Below are 8,551 nucleotides of genomic sequence, written 5' to 3' on the forward strand. Positions count from 1 at the left end.
CAGCCTGATTGGACCTTGTTTTCACACAAATGGACACAGAATGATGTGAAATTGTGCTTCGTGCAACATAATTCTGGGTGCCATTTAAAAACCATAAGTGCTAATGACTCCATTCCTTTTAGTGGTAATGGGGGCTGCTAATTGGAGTACTCTAAAACAAACCTGACCTCTCTAGGATATTCAGAAGCCAAGTTATAAGCCCACAAATGTGTAACTGGACTACTTCTTTAAAGTGACACCAGGCCCGGTGACCTTTGGGACATGGTTTGACCCCCTTAGGAAAGTGCTATCATCATGAAACGTTCAGATCACTTACAACTCCATAGATTCTACCTTCCTGTAACGTTTCAGCCTGATTGGACCTTGTTTTCACACAAATGGTCCCAGAATGATGTGAAATTGTGCTTCGTGCAACAAAATTCTGGGTGCCATTTAAAAACCATACGTGCTAATGACTCCATTCCTTTTTGGGGTTGTAGGGACTGTTAATTGGAGTACTCTAAACCAAACCTGACCTCTCTAGGATATTCAGAAGCCAAGTTATAAGCCCACAAAGGTGTAACTGGACTACTTCTTTAAAGTGACACCAGGCCCGGTGACCTTTGGGACATGGTTTGACCCCCTATAGGAATGTGCGATCATCATGAAACGTTCAGATCACTTACAACTCAATAGATTCTACCTTCTTGTAACGTTTCAGCCTCATTGGACCCAGAATGATGTGAAATTGTGCTTCGTGCAACATAATTCTGGGTGCCATTTACAAACCATAAGTGCTAATGACTCCATTCCTTTTTGTGGCTGTAGGGGCTGTTGATTGGAGTACACTAAAACAAACATGACCTCTCTAGGACATTCAGAAGCCAAGTTATAAGCCCACAAAGGTTTAACTGGACTACTTCTTTAAAGTGACACCAGGCCCGGTGACCTTTGGGACATGGTTTGACCCCCAATAGGAATGTGCGATCATCATGAAACGTTCAGATCACTTACAACTCAATAGATTCTACCTTCTTGTAACGTTTCAGCCTGATTTGACCTTGTTTTCACACAAATGGACCCAGAATGATGTGAAATTGTGCTTCGTGCAACATAATTCTGGGTGCCATTTACAAACCATAAGTGCTAATGACTCCATTCCTTTTTGTTGTTGAAGGGGCTGTTGATTGGAGTACACTAAAACAAACCTGATCTCTCTAGGACATTCAGAAGCCAAGTTATAAGCCCACAAATGTGTAACTGGACTACTTCTTTAAATTGACACCAGATCCGGTGACCTTTGGGACATGGTTTGACCCCCTTAGGAAAGTGCGATCATCATGAAACGTTCAGATCACTTACAACTCAATAGATTCTACCTTCCTGTAACGTTTCAGCCTGATTGGACCTTGTTTTCACACAAATGAACCCAGAATGATGTGAAATTGTGCTTCGTGCAACATAATTCTGGGTGCCATTTAAAAACCATAAGTGCTAATGACTCCATTCCTTTTCGTGGTAATGGGGGCTGTTGATTGGAGTACTCTAAAACAAACCTGACCTCTCTAGGATATTCAGAAGCCAAGTTATAAGCCCACAAATGTGTAACTGGACTACTTCTTTGAAGTGACACCAGGCCCGGTGACCTTTGGGACATGGTTTGACCCCCTTAGGAAAGTGCTATCATCATGAAACGTTCAGATCACTTACAACTCCATAGATTCTACCTTCCTGTAACGTTTCAGCCTGATTGGACCTTGTTTTAACACAAATGAACCCAGAATGATGTGAAATTGTGTTTCGTGCAACAAAATTATGGGTGCCATTTAAAAACCATAAGTGCTAATGACTCCATTCCTTTTGGGGGTTGTAGGGACTGTTAATTGGAGTACTCTAAACCAAACCTGACCTCTCTAGGATATTCAGAAGCCAAGTTATAAGCCCACAAAGGTGTAACTGGACTACTTCTTTAAAGTGACACCAGGCCCGGTGACCTTTGGGACATGGTTTGACCCCCTATAGGAATGTGCGATCATCATGAAACGTTCAGATCACTTACAACTCAATAGATTCTACCGTCTTGTAACGTTTCAGCCTGATTGGACCTTGTTTTCACACAAATGGACCCAGAATGATGTGAAATTGTGCTTCGTGCAACATAATTCTGGGTGCCATTTACAAACCATAAGTGCTAATGACTGCATTCCTTTTTGTGGTTGTAGGGGCTGTTGATTGGAGTACACTAAAACTAACCTGACCTCTTTAGGACATTCAGAAGCCAAGTTATAAGCCCACAAAGGTTTAACTGGACTACTTCTTTAAAGTGACACCAGGCCCGGTGACCTTTGGGACATGGTTTGACCCCCAATAGGAATGTGCGATCATCATGAAACGTTCAGATCACTTACAACTCAATAGATTCTACCTTCTTGTAACGTTTCAGCCTGATTGGACATTGTTTTCACACAAATGGACCCAGAATGATGTGAAATTGTGCTTCGTGCAACATAATTCTGGGTGCCATTTACAAACCATAAGTGCTAATGACTCCATTCCTTTATGTGGTTGTAGGGGCTGTTGATTGGAGTACACTAAAACAAATCTGATCTCTCTAGGACATTCAGAAGCCAAGTTATAAGCCCACAAATGTGTAACTGGACTACTTCTTTAAATTGACACCAGATCCGGTGACCTTTGGGACATGTTTTGACCCCCTTAGGAAAGTCCTATCATCATGAAACGTTCAGATCACTTACAAATCAATAGATTCTACCTTCCTGTAACGTTTCAGCCTGATTGGACCTTGTTTTCACACAATCAACCAAGAATGATGTGAAATTGTGCTTCGTGCAACATAATTCTGGGTGCCATTTAAAAACCATAAGTGCTAATGACTCCATTCCTCTTTGGGTTAACGGGGGCTGTTAATTGGAGTACTCTACAACAAACCTGACCTCTCTAGGATATTCAGAAGCCAAGTTATAAGCCCACAAATGTGTAACTGGACTACTTCTTTAAATTGACACCAGATCCGGTGACCTTTGGGACATGGTTTGACCCCCTTAGGAAAGTGCGATCATCATGAAACGTTCAGATCACTTACAACTCAATAGATTCTTCCGTCTTGTAACGTTTCAGCCTGATTGGACCTTGTTTTCACACAAATGGACCCAGAATGATGTGAAATTGTGCTTCGTGCAACATAATTCTGGGTGCCATTTACAAACCATAAGTGCTAATGACTCCATTCCTTTTTGTGGTTGTAGGGGCTGTTGGTTGGAGTACATTAAAACAAACCTGATCTCTCTAGGACATTCAGAAGCCAAGTTATAAGCCCACAAATGTGTAACTGGACTACTTTTTTAAATTGACACCAGATCCGGTGACTTTTGGGACATGGTTTGACCCCCTTAGGAAAGTGCTATCATCATGAAACGTTCAGATCACTTACAACTCAATAGATTCTACCTTCCTGTAATGTTTCAGCCTGATTGGACCTTGTTTTCACACAAATGAACCCAGAATGATGTGAAATTGTGCTTCGTGCAACATAATTCTGGGTGCCATTTACAAACCATAAGTGCTAATGACTGCATTCCTTTTTGTGGTTGTAGGGGCTGTTGATTGGAGTACACTTAAACAAACCTGACCTCTTTAGGACATTCAGAAGCCAAGTTATAAGCCCACAAAGGTTTAACTGGACTACTTCTTTAAAGTGACACCAGGCCCGGTGACCTTTGGGACATGGTTTGACCCCCAATAGGAATGTGCGATCATCATGAAACGTTCAGATCACTTACAACTCAATAGATTCTACCTTCTTGTAACGTTTCAGCCTGATTGGACATTGTTTTCACACAAATGGACCCAGAATGATGTGAAATTGTGCTTCGTGCAACATAATTCTGGGTGCCATTTACAAACCATAAGTGCTAATGACTCCATTCCTTTATGTGGTTGTAGGGGCTGTTGATTGGAGTACACTAAAACAAACCTGATCTCTCTAGGACATTCAGAAGCCAAGTTATAAGCCCACAAATGTGTAACTGGACTACTTCTTTAAATTGACACCAGATCCGGTGACCTTTGGGACATGTTTTGACCCCCTTAGGAAAGTGCTATCATCATGAAACGTTCAGATCACTTACAACTCAATAGATTCTACCTTCCTGTAACGTTTCAGCCTGATTGGACCTTGTTTTCACACAAATGAACCAAGAATGATGTGAAATTGTGCTTCGTGCAACATAATTCTGGGTGCCATTTAAAAACCATAAGTGCTAATGACTCCATTCCTTTTTGGGTTAACGGGGGCTGTTAATTGGAGTACTCTACATCAAACCTGACCTCTCTAGGATATTCAGAAGCCAAGTTATAAGCCCACAAATGTGTAACTGGACTACTTCTTTAAATTGACACCAGATCCGGTGACCTTTGGGACATGGTTTGACCCCCTTAGGAAAGTGCGATCATCATGAAACGTTCAGATCACTTACAACTCAATAGATTCTTCCGTCTTGTAACGTTTCAGCCTGATTGGACCTTGTTTTCACACAAATGGACCCAGAATGATGTGAAATTGTGCTTCGTGCAACATAATTCTGGGTGCCATTTACAAACCATAAGTGCTAATGACTCCATTCCTTTTTGTGGTTGTAGGGGCTGTTGGTTGGAGTACATTAAAACAAACCTGATCTCTCTAGGACGTTCAGAAGCCAAGTTATAAGCCCACAAATGTGTAACTGGACTACTTCTTTAAATTGACACCAGATCCGGTGACCTTTGGGACATGGTTTGACCCCCTTAGGAAAGTGCTATCATCATGAAACGTTCAGATCACTTACAACTCAATAGATTCTACCTTCCTGTAATGTTTCAGCCTGATTGGACCTTGTTTTCACACAAATGAACCCAGAATGATGTGAAATTGTGCTTCGTGCAACATAATTATGGGTGCCATTTACAAACCATAAGTGCTAATGACTCCATTCCTTTTTGTGGCTGTAGGGGCTGTTGATTGGAGTACACTAAAACAAACATGACCTCTTTAGGACATTCAGAAGCCAAGTTATAAGCCCACAAAGGTTTAACTGGACTACTTCTTTAAAGTGACACCAGGCCCGGTGACCTTTGGGACATGGTTTGACCCCCAATAGGAATGTGCGATCATCATGAAACGTTCAGATCACTTACAACTCAATAGATTCTACCTTCTTGTAACGTTTCAGCCTGATTTGACCTTCTTTTCACACAAATGGACCCAGAATGATGTGAAATTGTGCTTCGTGCAACATAATTCTGGGTGCCATTTACAAACCATAAGTGCTAATGACTCCATTCCTTTTTGTTGTTGAAGGGGCTGTTGATTGGAGTACACTAAAACAAACCTGATCTCTCTAGGACATTCAGAAGCCAAGTTATAAGCCCACAAATGTGTAACTGGACTACTTCTTTAAATTGACACCAGATCCAGTGACCTTTGGGACATGGTTTGACCCCCTTAGGAAAGTGCGATCATCATGAAACGTTCAGATCACTTACAACTCAATAGATTCTACCTTCCTGTAACGTTTCAGCCTGATTGGACCTTGTTTTCACACAAATGAACCCAGAATGATGTGAAATTGTGCTTCGTGCAACATAATTCTGGGTGCCATTTAAAAACCATAAGTGCTAATGACTCCATTCCTTTTCGTGGTAATGGGGGCTGTTGATTGGAGTACTCTAAAACAAACCTGACCTCTCTAGGATATTCAGAAGCCAAGTTATATGCCCACAAATGTGTAACTGGACTACTTCTTTGAAGTGACACCAGGCCCGGTGACCTTTGGGACATGGTTTGACCCCCTTAGGAAAGTGCTATCATCATGAAACGTTCAGATCACTTACAACTCCATAGATTCTACCTTCCTGTAACGTTTCAGCCTGATTGGACCTTGTTTTCACACAAATGAACCCAGAATGATGTGAAATTGTGTTTCGTGCAACAAAATTCTGGGTGCCATTTAAAAACCATAAGTGCTAATGACTCCATTCCTTTTTGGGGTTGTAGGGACTGTTAATTGGAGTACTCTAAACCAAACCTGACCTCTCTAGGATATTCAGAAGCCAAGTTATAAGCCCACAAAGGTGTAACTGGACTACTTCTTTAAAGTGACACCAGGCCCGGTGACCTTTGGGACATGGTTTGACCCCCTATAGGAATGTGCGATCATCATGAAACGTTCAGATCACTTACAACTCAATAGATTCTACCGTCTTGTAACGTTTCAGCCTGATTGGACCTTGTTTTCACACAAATGGACCCAGAATGATGTGAAATTGTGCTTCGTGCAACATAATTCTGGGTGCCATTTACAAACCATAAGTGCTAATGACTGCATTCCTTTTTGTGGTTGTAGGGGCTGTTGATTGGAGTACACTAAAACAAACCTGACCTCTTTAGGACATTCAGAAGCCAAGTTATAAGCCCACAAAGGTTTAACTGGACTACTTCTTTAAAGTGACACCAGGCCCGGTGACCTTTGGGACATGGTTTGACCCCCAATAGGAATGTGCGATCATCATGAAACGTTCAGATCACTTACAACTCAATAGATTCTACCTTCTTGTAACGTTTCAGCCTGATTGGACATTGTTTTCACACAAATGGACCCAGAATGATGTGAAATTGTGCTTCGTGCAACATAATTCTGGGTGCCATTTACAAACCATAAGTGCTAATGACTCCATTCCTTTATGTGGTTGTAGGGGCTGTTGATTGGAGTACACTAAAACAAACCTGATCTCTCTAGGACATTCAGAAGCCAAGTTATAAGCCCACAAATGTGTAACTGGACTACTTCTTTAAATTGACACCAGATCCGGTGACCTTTGGGACATGTTTTGACCCCCTTAGGAAAGTGCTATCATCATGAAACGTTCAGATCACTTACAAATCAATAGTATCTACCTTCCTGTAGCGTTTCAGCCTGATTGGACCTTGTTTTCACACAAATGAACCAAGAATGATGTGAAATTGTGCTTCGTGCAACATAATTCTGGGTGCCATTTAAAAACCATAAGTGCTAATGACTCCATTCCTCTTTGGGTTAACGGGGGCTGTTAATTGGAGTACTCTACAACAAACCTGACCTCTCTAGGATATTCAGAAGCCAAGTTATAAGCCCACAAATGTGTAACTGGACTACTTCTTTAAATTGACACCAGATCCGGTGACCTTTGGGACATGGTTTGACCCCCTTAGGAAAGTGCGATCATCATGAAACGTTCAGATCACTTACAACTCAATAGATTCTTCCGTCTTGTAACGTTTCAGCCTGATTGGACCTTGTTTTCACACAAATGGACCCAGAATGATGTGAAATTGTGCTTCGTGCAACATAATTCTGGGTGCCATTTACAAACCATAAGTGCTAATGACTCCATTCCTTTTTGTGGTTGTAGGGGCTGTTGGTTGGAGTACATTAAAACAAACCTGATCTCTCTAGGACATTCAGAAGCCAAGTTATAAGCCCACAAATGTGTAACTGGACTACTTTTTTAAATTGACACCAGATCCGGTGACTTTTGGGACATGGTTTGACCCCCTTAGGAAAGTGCTATCATCATGAAACGTTCAGATCACTTACAACTCAATAGATTCTACCTTCCTGTAATGTTTCAGCCTGATTGGACCTTGTTTTCACACAAATGAACCCAGAATGATGTGAAATTGTGCTTCGTGCAACATAATTCTGGGTGCCATTTACAAACCATAAGTGCTAATGACTGCATTCCTTTTTGTGGTTGTAGGGGCTGTTGATTGGAGTACACTAAAACAAACCTGACCTCTTTAGGACATTCAGAAGCAAAGTTATAAGCCCACAAAGGTTTAACTGGACTACTTCTTTAAAGTGACACCAGGCCCGGTGACCTTTGGGACATGGTTTGACCCCCAATAGGAATGTGCGATCATCATGAAACGTTCAGATCACTTACAACTCAATAGATTCTACCTTCTTGTAACGTTTCAGCCTGATTGGACATTGTTTTCACACAAATGGACCCAGAATGATGTGAAATTGTGCTTCGTGCAACATAATTCTGGGTGCCATTTACAAACCATAAGTGCTAATGACTCCATTCCTTTATGTGGTTGTAGGGGCTGTTGATTGGAGTACACTAAAACAAACCTGATCTCTCTAGGACATTCAGAAGCCAAGTTATAAGCCCACAAATGTGTAACTGGACTACTTCTTTAAATTGACACCAGATCCGGTGACCTTTGGGACATGTTTTGACCCCCTTAGGAAAGTGCTATCCTCATGAAACGTTCAGATCACTTACAACTCAATAGATTCTACCTTCCTGTAACGTTTCAGCCTGATTGGACCTTGTTTTCACACAAATGAACCAAGAATGATGTGAAATTGTGCTTCGTGCAACATAATTCTGGGTGCCATTTAAAAACCATAAGTGCTAATGACTCCATTCCTTTTTGGGTTAACGGGGGCTGTTAATTGGAGTACTCTACAACAAACCTGACCTCTCTAGGATATTCAGAAGCCAAGTTATAAGCCCACAAATGTGT

The sequence above is a fragment of the Nothobranchius furzeri genome, chromosome 3, assembly GCF_043380555.1.
Source record: "Nothobranchius furzeri strain GRZ-AD chromosome 3, NfurGRZ-RIMD1, whole genome shotgun sequence".
NCBI classification, from domain to species: Eukaryota; Metazoa; Chordata; class Actinopteri; order Cyprinodontiformes; family Nothobranchiidae; genus Nothobranchius; species Nothobranchius furzeri.